We start from the raw sequence: 16,500 nt of genomic DNA on the forward strand, positions 1-16,500 counted from the left end.
CCTCTTATTCACTACAGGTTGTAGCCAAACTGCCAAAAATAGAGGAGCAGGCCCTTTAATGCAGTGGGAAGAACAAAGGAATTAATACATTAGATGAAACCTGTGGTCTACCCAAATCAGGATTTTCACAAGGGCCCAGCCATGCTTGTGTCTAACAAATATTTCTTAATATGCATGTATGATACTTTAAAAGCCAAAGAGTATTATAGGGCTTATCATTTTAAAAAAGCAGTCTCCTGTCCCACTCCTCCTTACCCCTGATTCCTGCTCCTAGAAAAGATGTCAACACCCTAATTCTGGGACCTGTGACTATGTAACTTTACATGGAAAAAGGAACTTTGCAGATGTAATTGTGGTTCAGGCCTTAAGATAGATTTTCCTGGATTATCTGGGTGAGCCCAGTATCAAGCCCTTAGAAGCCGAGAGATTGGCTGCTTTGGCTGAAAGCAGAAGAGGGAGAAAGAGCCAAAGCAACAAAAAGGGCTCAAAGTGCTGTTGCTGGCTTGAGGATGTAAGGGGCCATGTAGGAAGTGTGAGAAGGAACTGGATACTACCAGTAACTTGAGTGGGCCTGGATGCAGATTTTCTCCCAGAGCCTCCATATAGGAGCACAAGCTGGCAGATGCCATAATTTGGGCTTTGTGAGACCCAGAGCAGAGAGTGCAGCCACACTGTGCTGGACTTCTGACCTACAGAAGTGTGATATAATACATTTGTGGTATTTTAAACAACAATTAACATGTTTTACCTGTTTCTTTTGGTATATAACCCTTTACTTTTGAATAATACCCTAATATTGCAATTTCTTATCTTTAGATTTAGAAATGATCTAACTTTCTTCTGTGGAAGATGAGGAATTAGCTTGCTTTTATGCCTCTAAACACACACATGTGCACACATACTCACACTTCTCTTCCAAAAATATAAATATTTTGGTTAAAATAGTCAATATTTGCATTATATTTATGTAAATATTGCTTGTGGTTAACTTATGCACTGTACCATTAATTATATATTTTTTGTTTTTTTCCCATATTATCTCCCTTTCTTTGATTTGCTTTTATATGTACCTGTCGTGAGTTCAATCTCAAACTTTTCTGAAGAACCATAACACTTCACTCAATATGATCAAACGTATTAGGTAATCCATGAGTTTCACGTATTTTTGGGGGGAGACAGCCCTCTTTAGAGTTTGCTGCCCTCCTGAAATGGTTGTTCTCTAGGCCAAGCACCTAGCTGCCATCCTGGGAATTCCCTCCGCTTCCAGCTTCTGTTTCCTGCATTCCCAGTTGTCCCCCTTCTTGGATTATGCCCTGGTTTTGCTGGACCACACCATTTACTAAGTTCCTTAGAAAGGTTGCATGGGAGGTGATTTTATTTTATTTTTTTCAGACAGGGTCTCATTCTATTGCCCAGGCTAGAGTGCAGTGGCATGATCACGGCTCACCGCAGCCTCGACCTTCTGGGCTCAAGTGATCCTCTCACCTCAGCCTCCCAATTAGCTCAGACTATGGGCACATACCACCATGCCCAGCTAAGTTTTATTCATTTTATGTTATTATTTTTTTTTTTTTGAGACAGGGTCTCGCTTTATCACACAGGCTGGCGTGCAGTAATACGATCTCGGCTCACTGCAACCTCCACCTCCCAGGTTCAAGCGATTCTCCTACCTCAGCCTTCCGAGTAGCTGGGACTGCAGGCACTTGCCACCATGCTTAGCTATAATTTTTATTTTTTTGAAAAGATGGGGGTCTCCCTATGTTGCCCAAGCTGATCTTGAACTCCTGGGCTCAAACAATCCTCCCACTATGGCCTCCCAAAGTGCTGAGATTACAGGCATGAGCCATCGCTCCCAGCCAAGGTGATTTTTGTAAAATCATTTTTCGTCTAAATATAATCTTCACACATGATTAAAATTTTTACTAGGTGAAGAATTACTAATTGGAAACAATTTCCTCTGAGAATGTTGAAAGCATTATTCTGATGTGTTCTTGCTTCTAGTGTTGCTTTAGAAATGTCTGATTGATTTCTAATTTTCTACGTGTAACTTTTATCTGCAAGGTTTTCTCTTGGCCTCTTTTCTCTTGGTGTTTTAAATTTTAATGATATGCCTTATTGTGGATCTTCTTCCATTTACTGGGCTGGACTTTGTGAGCCCTTTCAATCTAAAATCTCATGCTTCATTTTTGAGACATTGCTTTCTATTATTTCTCACACAATAGCTTCCCTTCTGTTTTCTTTATCTCTAGGATTCCTATTAGTTGTATATTGGACATCTTGGACTGATTCTGTAATTTTCATATCTTTTTTCTCCCATGTTCCCTTTATTTGTCTTTTGGTTCTGCTTTTTGGGAGATTTTCTTAACTTGATCTACCTGAGGCTCAGTCCTCATCTGTAAAATGTTGATAGAAGGACCTACCACTTAGCGTTGTTGTGAGGTGTCAATGAAATAAAACATAAAATGCTTAGCACAGTGAACTTTAATAAATGGTAGTTGTGGTTGCACATACTGTTATTCTGGAACCAACTTCTTGTCCCTTCTCATGTGAAAATGACAATCCTGGTTTACAATATCATATTATACTATAATATTTGCCTTCATTGTAGTGAATTTGTAATGGCATGGCATTTTTTCCAATTACACTGTTTTTAGAAAAAAATTCTATGGTATAAATCCAGTTAGCAACATTAATTCTTATTTATGCTTCTACAAACACTTAAAAGTATTTTTTTCTTTTTTCTTTTCTTTCTTTCCACTCTCCCCTCTTCCCCGGGGTAGATGAGAACTGGAAAAATAATGCTGGATATCCACTCCCTGACAGTAAAATAGGTAGTTTGGAGCCCAAATTAATTACTTTCTCAGGATGAGAGTGCAGATCAAACCTTTAACATGTGAGGGTTGCCATACACTCTGCCTGCCATGCAGCCCCAAATAAGGCTGGCCAGTACCTGGGGGCACTGAGGAGTCTAATGGACAATTAACAAACCTCAAGTCCAGAGGAGGCCTGGATTCGCTGTAAGCTTCGCAGCAAAAGGTGGCCCTGCCTGCGCACTTAGGGACCCATGAAGACTAGAACTAGAATTACAGAAAAAGAATGTCTGCAAGTCAAGAACAATCTGGCTTTACTACTTTATTTTCATTCATTCATCTGTCTAATTGGGGGGTGATATTAAAGCTATGTGACATGGGCACCAACCAATCAGGTCAGATGCTGGCTATAATTAGTTGGTAGGTATGTATCAACCCTGGATTCAACAAATACTTATTGAGTGTCTACCATGTGCCAGCCCTGTGCTACCTAGGTACTGTATGATGCACGGGCAAGTCTCTTTCTTTCTCTGAGCTTCAGTTTGCTCACTTGTGAAAAAAAAGGAATAAGTGATCTACAGGGGCTCCTTTAGGTCTAACATTCGCAATCAGTAAAATGGTAACTTTTGATTGTTTTGGGAAAATAATGGAAGCAGGTATAGAAAAAAAGCAGCTGACCTAAGACTTGTAGATTTGAAAATGGGGGAAAAAACAGAAAATTATTCTGAGTTATTGTTTGACTTAAGATTTGGATTAAGAATCAGTTCTACATGTCTTATTTTCATGATGTTTCCAAAGGGAGACAAAGATAGATCTAATCAAGGAGTGAGTTTGTTTTACAGCCTTGAACATTCAAGCTCCACCCCACTATCCCCCACCAACATACATATACAAGCCACCTTCCCCCTAAGGAGTCTACTACTTTCTTTTAGCATCCTCTCTCCAGCTGCTACACTTCAAACCCTTTCATTCAGTGGTTGGCAATAGCTTGTCCACTCTGGCAAGAGTCCGTATTCTAAGCCTTTCTTAACTTCCTCTTTTCAGACTTGTCCTGCCTCATTTCCTGTTCCTTGTGGCCTCTGCCTCATAAGATGTTTGATCAATTCATCTTTGCTAATGTAGCCAAGGAGGGCTAAGAAGTTTGTGGGTTACCATTTCTAGATAAAATTCATATCACAAGGAGCCTCCCCAAACCATGCTACCACTTTTATGGTGGATTTAAAAAAATATTTTATTACAGGAAAGTTCAAACATATATAGAAGTAAGGAGACTGTTACAGTGAATGATCATATACCCATCAACTAGCTTCAACAATTATCAAAATGGTCAATCTTATTTCATCTATGACGCCACCTATTCCCTACTTCCTACACAATGAATTATTTTTAAGCAAGTCCCAGACATCATATCATTTCATCTGTAAATACTTTAGTATATATCTCTACAAACTAAGGACGCTTTTTGTTTTAAAAAACTGCAATACCATTATCACACTTTAAAAATAAACAGTAATTGCTTAATATTCTCAATTATCTCGTCAGTGTTTACATTTCCCCAATTGTCTTATAAGTCTTTTTTTCCTACAATTTGCTTGAATCAGGATACAATAAGGCTCATGGTGATTTTTTAAATAATGATGCTTTGTGATATACAGGGGTGAGAATTTGGGAACGAACGATTGCTTGGCCTTTAAAATCGTACTACATTGGCATTTAGGAATGAATACAGCCCTGCTGCCACAAAGTAGCTCTTTTTCCCTTCCAGATTGCTTTGACTAAAAATTTGTTTAGCATCCCATTGGATTCTGGAAATTCTTCTTGTTTTCTCTTTTCCTTCCCTTCCTTCCTTCCTTCCTTCCTTCCTTCCTTCCTTCCTTCCTTCCTTCCTTCTTCTTTTTTTTTCTTTTTTCTTTCTTTCTTTCTTTTTTTTTTTGGACAGAGTTTTGCTCTTGTTGCCCAGGCTGGAGTGCAATGGTGCGATCTCGGCTCACTGCAACCTCTGCCTCCCAGGTTCAAGTGATTCTCCTTCCTCAGCCTCTCAAGTAGCTGGGATTACAGGCGCCCACCACCACGCCTGGCTAATTTTTGTATTTTTAGTAGAGACGGGGTTTCACCGCGTTAGCCATGCTGGTCTCGAACTCCTGACCTCAAGTGATCCACTTGCATCAGCCTCCCAAAGTGCTGGGATTACAGGCGTCAGCCACGGTGCCCAACAAATTCTGGAAATTCTTTATAAGCGTAGTCAGACATCTGTGAAAGAAGTGAAAACTCAAGTTTGGCCTTGAAGCTTAGAAGTTCTCACAACCAGGACATAGCCTTCCTTAAAATAGAAAAATAAAACCAGCCATGCATACATACACACACACACACACACACACACACATACATACACAAACGCCAACTTCTAATATGTCTATGGAATGTTTTTGCAAATGGTAGTACAGAACATATCTGTGTTGTATAATTTTTTTCCACATGATAAGGACCAATGTAAACAAATTGGAAATGTGATACTGAAAGAGAGTACTTCAGCATGGATTAATTAAGACCAATATGGGGCAATCCTTTTCTGATATTTTACAATGCACTGAAAATTTTAAAGCAGAGTGGAAAAATAGGCTTATGGGTCTGAATGTTAGGTTGAGAAAAATTATCTGTGGTCAAGTGTGTGCTTTGTAAATCTGCTGAGTTTACACTTGATAATGCAGTTTTCCATAAGTTGCTGGCTTGAATACCGCTGGGAAATATACAAACCATGTGACTATGAAACCACCCCAATTGTCCCACAGAGCTGATGTTTCTGATCTCTTTGAATAAACATAGAAATTGATCCTTCCAGTCTTAAAACTTGAGAAAGTTACATTTGTCTTATCTGAATTCCTTTCTCAGGAAACAAACCATCAGGCCTCGCAGATAGTATCAAGGATCTGAAAATCACCAAATCACCACATCCGGACAGTGAGAAGCCAGATCCCTCACCCTTCTTGATTGGCTAACAAACCAACTGCTTCCTGTTGACCAACTCCTCTTCCTTATCCCTCCCTAATTCCTGTTTTCCCACACATGGTTTTGCTTCTTCCCTGCTATACAAACACCTAATTTTAGTTGGTCAGGGAGATGGATTTGAGACTGATCTCTTGTCTCCTTGGCTGCTGCACCTGATTAAAGCCTTCTTCCTTGGCAATACTCATTGTCTCAGTGTTTGCCTTTCTGTGCAGTGAGAAACAGGACCTAGATGGAACTCCTGATGTTTTGGTAACATTACTACAGACCTCTCAGAATGGCTAAAATAAAAATAATGACAACACTTCAATAATAGTAAGGATGCAAAGAAATCATATCACTCATATATTTCTTGTGGGTACATAAAATGGTACAGCTACTCTGAGAAAGAGTGGCAATTTGTTTAAAAACGAAACATGCAACTATCACATGGTCCAGCAATTGTACTTTTGGGCCTCTATCCCAGAAAAATAAAAACATATGTTCACACAACAAACTTTACAGAAATGTTTATAATGGTTTTATTCATAATTTACAAAAGCTAGAAAAACTCAGATATCCTTCAATGGGTGGGTGAATGATTGAACAATTTTTGGTACAGTCACATCATGGAATACTACTTAGCAATAAAAGTGAATGAACATCACCTCACACTCATTAGGATGGCCACTATAAAACCCATAAAATAAAAAGTGTTGGTGTGGATGTGGGGAAATGAGAATCCTTGTGTGCTATTTGTGGGATTGTGAAATGGTGCAACAGCCATGGAAAACAGAATGGTAGTTCTTCAAAAAGTTAGAAATAGATCTACCTGGGCTGGATGTGGTGGCTCACGCCTGTAGTCCCAGCACTTTGGGAGGCCAAGGTGGGCGGATCAACTGAGGTCGGGAGTTCCAGACCAGCCTGACCAACATGGAGAAAATCCGTCTCTACTAAAAATACAAAAATCAGCTGGGTGTGGTGGTGGGCGCCTGTAATCCCAGCTACTCAGGAGGCTGAGGCAGGAGAATTGCTTGAGTCTGGGAGGCGGAGGTTGCAGTGAGCTGAGATCGTGCCATTGCACTCCAGCCTGGGCAATGAGTGAAACTCCGTCTCAAAAAAAAAGAAAAAGAAAAAGAAAAAGAAATAGATCTACCATATGACTCAGCAATCCCACTTCTGGGTATTTATGCAAAAGCATTAAAAGCAGGGTCTTGGGATATTTGCACACCCATATTCATAGCAGCAGTATTGAAACATGGAGTCTGGGAGCAGCATTTGTATGATCAATGTCTATGCTATTCCACTTTGTGCTTTTATTAATTCATTCAAGAAGGCTTTTGACGAATATAGATTGTGTACGAGATGCTGTAGTAGATTCAAAGAATAGGGCATGCTTTCTTTTCTTTTTTAAAAAATTGAGATGGTGTCTCACTATTTTGCCCAGACTAGTCTCAAACTCCTGGGCTCAAGTGATCCTCTTGTCTGCCAAGTAGCTGGGACTAAAGGTGCAGTGTATACTTTCTGTCCTATTATTGCTGATAGTCCAGTGCAGGAATGGCAAATTTGTTTCATTTTGTGGATCAGTTCTTCTGGAATACTGTTTCCAGAAGGATTTTGAGATTGGGTTTGGGCTCAGTGGGAAGATGGCTGAGATCTATTAGTGATGTCTCTTGTTGGGTACTGGTGTGGGGGGGTTGTTGATGTACTTGTGCCACATGGTTGCCACCTTGGCTAAGGGCTAGAGTGACATATTCATGTATATAAATAATGGATTATCAACAAGGCAGAATATTAGCAATTAGAGTTATGAAAGGAGGTCCAAGTAAAGTGTTGTATACAGGCAGTGGAAAAAATGATGGGGGTGTCGGGGCTGGGAGGATACCCAGAAAAGTTTTTTGAGGGCAGTGCTAGTTGGTCTGCACATTAAAGCAAGGGTAGAATCTGAAGAGATTAACAAAAGGGGTCATCCCTGTCCTCAGAAGGAGTTTGAGTAGAGTGGATGGATTGTGAGAGAAAGATGACAGAGATAAGCTGATGACCTAGGGATTAGGCAAGAGGTGGAGAGGATCCGTTCCATGCCTGGCAAACAGGAGAGGAGGGCACAGATCTGAAGTAGTTTAGAGGTGGACTCACCAGGACTCCATGAATGGGAGGGAGATGGTCAAAATGTTATAGAGAAGCACAGGCTTGGGTGGGGAATGGGGAGTGGATGAGAAATACGAATTTCGTTTTGGACATGTTCACTGTAGTATGCTAGAAGGAACCATTAGGTTATGATTTCCTACAGGGTTGGGAACACTCATGGATGGCAATGAGAGGAGGGCAGCTTCAAGAGTCAGGGTTATGGGAGCCAGCTGCCAGGGAAAGACCAATGAGGTCATTCCCAAAATAAGACACATTGCAAGCCCTCTCAGCACAGTGTGAGGACAACCCAAATCTAAGCTAGCTCTGGGGGCAGTCATGGGATGGTGGGTTAGATGTCAAAGAGGAGCCTTCATCACGAACTTAGCAGCCCAAGAGTAACACACTGCTGCCATCCTGGGGCCGCATGTAGAAATTGTAATGGCAGCTTCGTGAAAGCCACTTAATGAGAGAGGACATTATTTTGGAACTAGCAAGACCCTTCCTCTCAAAAGCCTTTTATAGTTCTTCCTTGAATTCTTTTCAGCCTAGTTCTACTTCTCTGTCCCCAATGAAGGAAACCATGGGTGCACATGTTCTGTAGCATATTTCCAGAAGGACTGAACCCCTGAAAGCAGAATACTTTCAGTCAGCTACAGCATCCTAGCACTGAATTGAGATCCTCCACGCTGCTGCTGCTACTGTACTCTAGCAACTGACCAAAGTTCTTGCCTGAACCACCCTCTGCCGGATCTCCCAAATCCCCTCATTTTGACTTCGTCACTGCCTGGTTCTGACCTTTGATACTAGAATACTGAATTTTTGCCTCCAGAGGCACAATTTACTCTTCTATGTTTTCTTTTGCTAGCATCTTTTTCCTAAGTGGAACTGGATTTTCATTTACTCATTTTTCATTCAACAAACATTTATTGAGTGGCCACAGTGTGTCAGGTACTAGGATACACTAGGGAGCAAAAATAGATGGGGCCCCTCAGAAACCTGTATTACAGTCTAACTGTAAAGACAGAAAACAATCATTTTAAATGTGATGATTGCTATGAAGGAAAGGTCAATGATGCAGTGAGATGTAGTGAGGTGAGATGAAGAAAAGGTCGATGAGGCTGTGAGAACAGGTAACAGGGGATTCTGACCTAGTCTTGCAAGGTAGCAAAAACTTTTCTGAGGATGTGACATTTAAGCTGAATTTTAAGGATTGGTAGGAATTAGCCAGAATTAACTGTTCTGAGAACTACGAAATCTATAAGGCTGGGAAAGAAGCGGCCATCCTCCTTGTTCCTCTGTCTTCTACAATGATAATGCAGCAGGGAGATTCGATTGCTTTACATAGGACAGTCTGTGGGAAAATCTTTCATTCTGAGTTAGCATGTCAACTACAGTGAAAACATGTCTAAAAAATAACAATTACAACAACAACTAGAAAATCAGGAAATGTAGAAATAAAGAACCCCCCCTAGAACTCCTCCAAATTAGACTGCCCTAATGAAAATAGGAATAGGTATAAACAGACAAAGAAATACTAATGTTCTTGAAGTCTTGAAATACTATCTTTTGGTTTATTTCTTTCATTTTTATTTTTCATTTAAATAATTGAACCGATTTTTTATTTTTTGAGACAGAGTCTTGCTCTGTTGCTCAGGCTGGGGTGCAGTAATGCAATCACACCTCACTGCAGCCTTCAATTCCTGGGCTCAAGCAATCCTCACACCTCAACCTCCTGAGGAGCTGGGACTACAGGTGTACACCACCACACCCACTAATTTTTTTTTTTTTGTATTTTTAGTAGATACAGGATTTCGCCATGTTGTCCAGACTGGTCTTGAACTCCTGGGGTCAAGTGATCTGCCTGCCTCAGCCTCCCAAATTGCTAGGATTACAGGCGTGAGCTGCTGTGCCCAGCCGTACTGCTTTTTAAAAATCTCCATATACACTTATTTGAATAACTTGATCATAATTTCTTAAATCTTTTAACACATCAGACCTGAACCAAATCAAGATACCAAAACCCACCTGAGCTTCAGATGCCTCATCGGTAAAATAGGGATTATAGTATAGTAATAGCTACATCTTAAGGCTTTTGGAGACTCAATGAGTTGACACTTACAAAGCGTACCATTGCCCAGCCCATTGTAAGTGCATAATACATGTTAATATTATTATTCCAGGGCTGACCTGTTTGTAGAAGGTGTCAGGGGAAAATATTTCCAGGCTGATGGAACGTTGAGGTTGCTTCAACCCCATGCCATGGTTGGTTACTTCAGCTACCCAAGGACCAGCCCTGACATGAGAAATGATAAGTGAAAAAAAGAGAATCAAGCCCAGTACACAGCATATAATTCACCTGGCCTGCAGAAGTACACACAAAAGCTTATTCTGTAGTTCATATTCATAAGAGATATCCCCTCCCTTATTCCTAACAGGTAATCATCTAGTCTCTGCCTACATCCCTGCAGCAACAGGGAGTGCGCTATTTTTGGAGAAAGGCCATTTTATTTATTGATAGTTCTAATTTTCTGGATCTATCTTCAACTTCCAGAGTAAAAAATCATTTTTGTCATGTATATTCCCATTAATCTTCCTTATGCCCTGGAGAACCAAACAGAACAAAAAAAGTCCTGACCCAAAATTGGCAAAATTGAGTAAGGACATAGATTACAATATTGCATCACTATCAAGTGGCCTAATTTTGGTAATGGTCTTCTATAAGAATGGCCGTGTCCCTGGGAAGTATGCATTGAAGCATTAGGGAGTAAAGTGGCGTGATGCATGTGACCTGCCTGCAAGTAGTTCCTAAAAAAAAGAACATTAATATGTAAGTAATGAGAGAGAGTGATAAAAACAAATTGCCAAAATATTTAAAATTGATGGGATCTGCATAGATGGTATATGGGAATTATTTGTTCTACTTTTACAACTCTTCTGTAATTTTTAAATTATTTCTAAATAAAAAGTTAATAAAAATCCTGGGCTGGGCATGGTGGCTCACACCTGTAATCACAGTACTTTGGGAGGCTGGGGCGGGTGGATCACTTGAGGCCAGGAGTTTGAGACCAGCCTGGCCAACATAGCTAAACCCCATCTCTACTAAAAATACAAAAATTAGCTGGGTGGTGGTGCACACCCGTAGTCCCAGCTACTCGGGAGGCTGAGGCAGGAGAATCGCTTGAACCCTGGAGGCGGAGGTTGCAGTGAGCCAAGATGGCACCACTGCACTCCAGCCTGGGCGACAGAGCGAGACTCTTTCTCACAAAAAAAAAAAACAAACAAAAAAAACCCAGATAATAAAAATCCTCTCTCTTCCATAGAAAAGCTCTTCAAAGGTTTGAGAGCAATTACCACATTTATTCTATTCTACATTTCTATCTCACTCATTTGTTTGCTCTTCACTCATTCATTTATCCTTTGATAAATATTGATTGAGCACTTGCTTTGTACTATGCCCAGAGCTGGGCACTGTGGAAGTGGTGGAGAAGAAAGTCATTTCTACCTGGCTCTCATGGAATTCAGGGGCACTTGGTGAAGTCCAAAGGTAATCAAATTATTCTACAAGTAATTGTATTATTTCTAACTCTGATAGGGCTATGACATAAGAATCAGGGAGGGTGGGGTGGTATGAGAGAGCCTGCCAGAATGTTCTGAACCTGCTAAGTGGACCCAGCATTTAAAGTTGTAGGGGTGCAAAGGGCCGTGTGCCAAAGAGATTAGCATTCCTTTATGAAAAATCCCTTGGCTGAGGGGAAGGATTTGTGAGCCCAGGTGAGCAGCTTTGGACAAGCTGTTCCATTTGTCAAGTTGTTCCATCTGCTTCCTTAAATGTCACAAAGTATTGAAGAGACATTGCCTGGGCTTGAATGACAGCTGCTGTTTCCTAGCCATGTAGTTGTGAAAGAGGATAGCAGAGCCTTGGTGCCTTCATGCAGATTGAGATCCTTGTCCCCCATCAATCATAGCTATGCCTGATGGCATGGCTATGGCAGTTGGGTCCCTTGCCACACAATTTCAAGCCTGGGCCTGAGTTGAACCCAGATGAGTCCTGGGAACAGAAACTCCAACAAGAATCATGCCGGTTTCTGTAACAGGATTTGCCTTGCAACCTAGATGAGAAAACTGAGCTTTAGAGTCATCAGCATGTATTTTTTTCCCAAGAAAAATAGCCATTAAATGTGGGGGTGGATTTGAAGATCAAGCTGAGAATGTGCATGTGAAGCTTAGCACTTAGAACATAATACGCCTCCAACAAATGGCAGCTATCATTCTTTTCATCACTGATACCAAGGGGGCTGGGTGAAGAAAAATGAGGTGGCTGAGGATGCTGGATATTTAATACCTCCAGGGCACTGTCAAGGGACAGGGGACAGGGCTCCAAATGGAAGGATGCAAGAACTTGCTTTTTTTTCTTTTTTTTTGAGATGGAGTCTTGCTCTGTCGCCCAGGCTGGAATGCAGTGATATGATCTCGGCTCACTGCAGCCTCCACTTCCTGGGCTCAAATGATCCTCCCACCTCAGCCTCTCAAGTAGCTGGGACCACAGGTCCACATCACCATGCCTGGCTAATTTTTTATTATTTGTAGAAATGGGATCTCCCTATGTTTCCCAGGCTGGTCTTGATCTCCCGGACTCAAACAATCCTGGCACCTTGGCCTCCCAGAGTGTTGGGATTACAGGCATGAGCCACCGCACCCAGCCAAGAACTTACTTTTGCCCATCTCATAGTTTTGCTTGTCATGATCACCTAATATTCTAAACAGTCAGTACTCGAACTCTAGTGCAATATTATTCATTCAGTGAATGTTTATTGAGTGCTTGCTGTATGACAGACACTGTCCAGGTGCTGGGGCTACACAAGTAAACAAAACAAGTAAACACTTAGCTTTCATATTTGTATATACCATGAGAGTTTTCACAGTGCTTTCATGTCCATGATTTCATCTGTTCCTCACAACAATCCAATGAGATAGGTACTATTATTATTTTTATTTTATGGGTGGGGGAACTGATATATCCAGGGATTAATTAATTAACTCAAGAGTGATAGAACCTGGGCCCCCAGGCTGTAGTTTAATGCTTCCTTCACCACACACACACATTCAGAATGGCCACCATCCTGATCTACCTCTTGCCAGTCTCCCTCTTGCCAGTGGGCCCCCAGGGCTTTCCAGCCTGACTTCTGCCTCTGGACCCCACCCTCCTCCCCCACTTGCTCTAGATCTTGTCTCTGCCACAGCAGTCCAGTTGATCAGTCAGCAAGGATTTCTGAAACACTCAGCACCATGATTTTACCATGATTTCCCAAAGGGCTACTTGGGTCTCAGTCATCTCAGTCAATCCAGACCAGCAGGCTGGCCTACATTTTCTGAGGTGTTGCAGCTATACAGAATTGGTTGGACTTTTTGCTGGGCCCCTCTACTTTTTGCTGGGAGGGCACTCTCCTGTGTTCAGATACCTGGGGCAGAATTAGAGGAATTAACAAAATAACAGTTTTGGATGCCAGGTTCCCCATTAGGAGTTTGACTCTGCACTCCCTCAGATTTGGTGGCATGTGCTCTCCTGCTGGTAATACACTTCCTGTGACCTGGAAATCCTACTGCTATATTCCTTAGGTTTGGTCAGACTTTAAAACCTGCCAGATCATTGCAACTTAAGCAACTTCTAAGAACATCTCTTTACCAGGTGTTATTTAGAGAACGCAAGAGATTTAGGCCTGCTCTGAAATGTTACATTGGCACTACATAAACTTTCCCAGTACACAAAGCACTCAGGCTTTTGAACATGTTTTCTCCTATTAAGTCATATAAATAGCTTAATAAAACAGTATTTGGTTAAAAATTATTTGAATTCCCCACTGAACAATGGTTATATTCAACTCCAAGAAAACGTGGAAAGTGCAAAGGCTTTGGAATTAGATGGATCTGTTTTCAAAACATTACTCCACCTCTTAAAGCTGTGTGACTCTAGGCTTCTTACTTAACCTCTCCAAGTGTCAGTTTCAATTACACATACCGTGCCTGTAATCCCAGCACTTTGGGAGGCCAATGGGGGTGGATCATTTGAGGTCAGGAGTTTAAGACCAGCCTGGCCAACATGGTGAAAACCCATCTCTACTAAAAATACAAAAATTAGCCAGGCGGTAGTGGTGCACGCCTGTTATCCCAGGTAGTCAGGAGACTGAGGCAGGAGAATTCCTTGAGCCTGGGAGACGGAGGTTGTAGTGAGCTGAGATCACGCCACTGCACTCCAGTCTGGGCAACAGAGTGAGACCTTGTCTCAAAAAAAAAATGCAATTGTATTATTTTCATGTACGGTATCTACAATAAATGGAAAATAGGACAATAACAGACATACAACAGGGACTCAGAATTAATGTATCTCATAATGAGCTTTAGGAAGAAATAATAACAGATGCCAGTTATAGAGCACTTACACGTCAAAAAACATACTCAGCTGGGTGTGGTGGTAGGCACCTATAGTCCCAGCTACTCGGGAAGCTGAGGTGGGAGGACTGCTTGAGGCCACAGTGAGCTATGATGAGTACAGTGAATGGCCACTGCACTTCAACCTGGGCAACAGTGAGGTCCCTTATCTAAAAAAAAATTCACAAGGTATTACAAGGATAATCTTCTTTAATATGCATAGTAACATTTTAGCTAGATGCTATTACAGATATGGAAACTGAGGCCCAGAAGGATTATGAAACTAAAACTTAAGTGGTAGATGCAGAACCTATTTGGTTTGGCTGTAGAGCCTTCATGCTTTACCACTATTTCCCTATCTTTAGTGCTTTGCACAGGAACCAAAGAAGTACGTCTTTTAGGAAAGTCAAATCTTCCTTCTACTCTACCCAACACTCTCTCCACTCCTATTCCCTTTTTTAATCTTATGGACACTTAATTTAGGAACCCTTTTCTTGAAATATCTGGAATCAATAGCCTGGTTCAGTCCAATATTTTGACAATTCAGTGTAGTCCACATACACTCAGGTGAATGAGTTTAACAGTTTATTGAAAATAGAACAGATATACAGAAATGTGCATAAAACATGTATGTAGATTTTAACAAATCATTAGAAAAGAAATACCCATGTAATCACCAAGAAAGATCAGAAATCAAACACTAGGATGCCACAGAAGCCCTCTGCGGTTCTCTTTTTAATCAAAGCTCTTCTCTCAACCCCAGGCGGAATCACTAGCCTGACTTTTATAGGAATAGTTCCATGATTTCTTTTAGTTTTTGATCATCTCTGTATGCAAGTCTAAGCAATATAGTTTAGTCTCACCTTTGTTTGAACTTTATATAAATGGATCCACACCATAAATATTCTTTTTTAAAAAAAATCTTTATTGTGATATAGCATACATCTTTAAAATTCATCCTTTGAAAGTGTACAATTCAATGGTTTTTAAATATATTCAGTTATATGACCATCATCACAATCAATTTTAGAACATTATCATCACCACAGAAAGAAACCCTGTACCTATTAGCAGTCACTCCCTTTTCCTTCCTACCCCCAACTCCTGGCAACCTCTAATCTACTTTCTATCTCTGTGGATTTGTCTCTTCTGAACATTTCATATAAACAGAATCATACAATATGTGGCCTTTTGTGTGGACATCTTTCACTTAGCATAGTGTTTCCAGGGTTCACCCATGTTGTAGCATGTAAAAGCACTTCTTTCCTTTTATCCATTCATTAATTGATGGACATTTGAGTGGTTTCCCCTTTTCGGTTATTAATAATGACACTATGCACATAAGTATACAAGTTTTTGTGGCTGGGCACGGTGGCTCACGCCTGTAATCCCAGCACTTTGGGAGGCCAAGGTGGGCAGATCACGAGGTCAGGAGATTGAGACCATCCTGGCTAACACGGTGAAACCTCGTCTCCACTAAAAAATACAAAAAATTAGCCGGGTGTGGTGGCGGGTGCCTGTAGTCCCAGCTACTCAGGAGGCTGAGGCGGGAGAATGGCATGAACCTGGGAGGTGGAGCTTGCAGTGAGCTGAGATCACGCCACTGTACTCCAGCCTGGGTGACAGAGCGAGACTCCGTCTCAAAAAAAAAAAAAAAAAAAAAGTTTTTGTATGGACATAGGTTTTCATTTCTTTTGGGTATTCACCTGGGAATAGAATTGCTGGGTCATATAGTAATTCTGTATTTAACCTTTTGAGAAAATTTCCAAACTATTTTCCAAAGTGACTGCACCATTTTACATTCCTGTGAGCAGTATTTCAGGATTCCAATTTCTCCATATCCTTGCCAACACTTGTTATTATCTGTCTTTTTAATTATAGCCATCCTAGTAGGTATAAAATGATATCCAATTATGGTATTCATTTGCATTTCCCTGATGACCAAATAATGTTGAGCATCTTTTCATTGGCCATTTGTATATCATATATATTCCCTGGAGAAATGTTTACTCAGATCCTTTGTCCATTTTAAAATTAAGTTGTCTTTTTATTGTTGAGTTGTAAAACTACTTTATATATTCTAGATAAAGATCCTTCATCAGATATATAATTTCCCTATACTTTCTTTTATTCTGTGGATTGTCTTTTCCCCTTC

The sequence above is a fragment of the Hylobates moloch genome, unplaced genomic scaffold, assembly GCF_009828535.3.
Source record: "Hylobates moloch isolate HMO894 unplaced genomic scaffold, HMol_V3 SCAFFOLD_7, whole genome shotgun sequence".
Lineage (NCBI taxonomy): Eukaryota > Metazoa > Chordata > Mammalia > Primates > Hylobatidae > Hylobates > Hylobates moloch.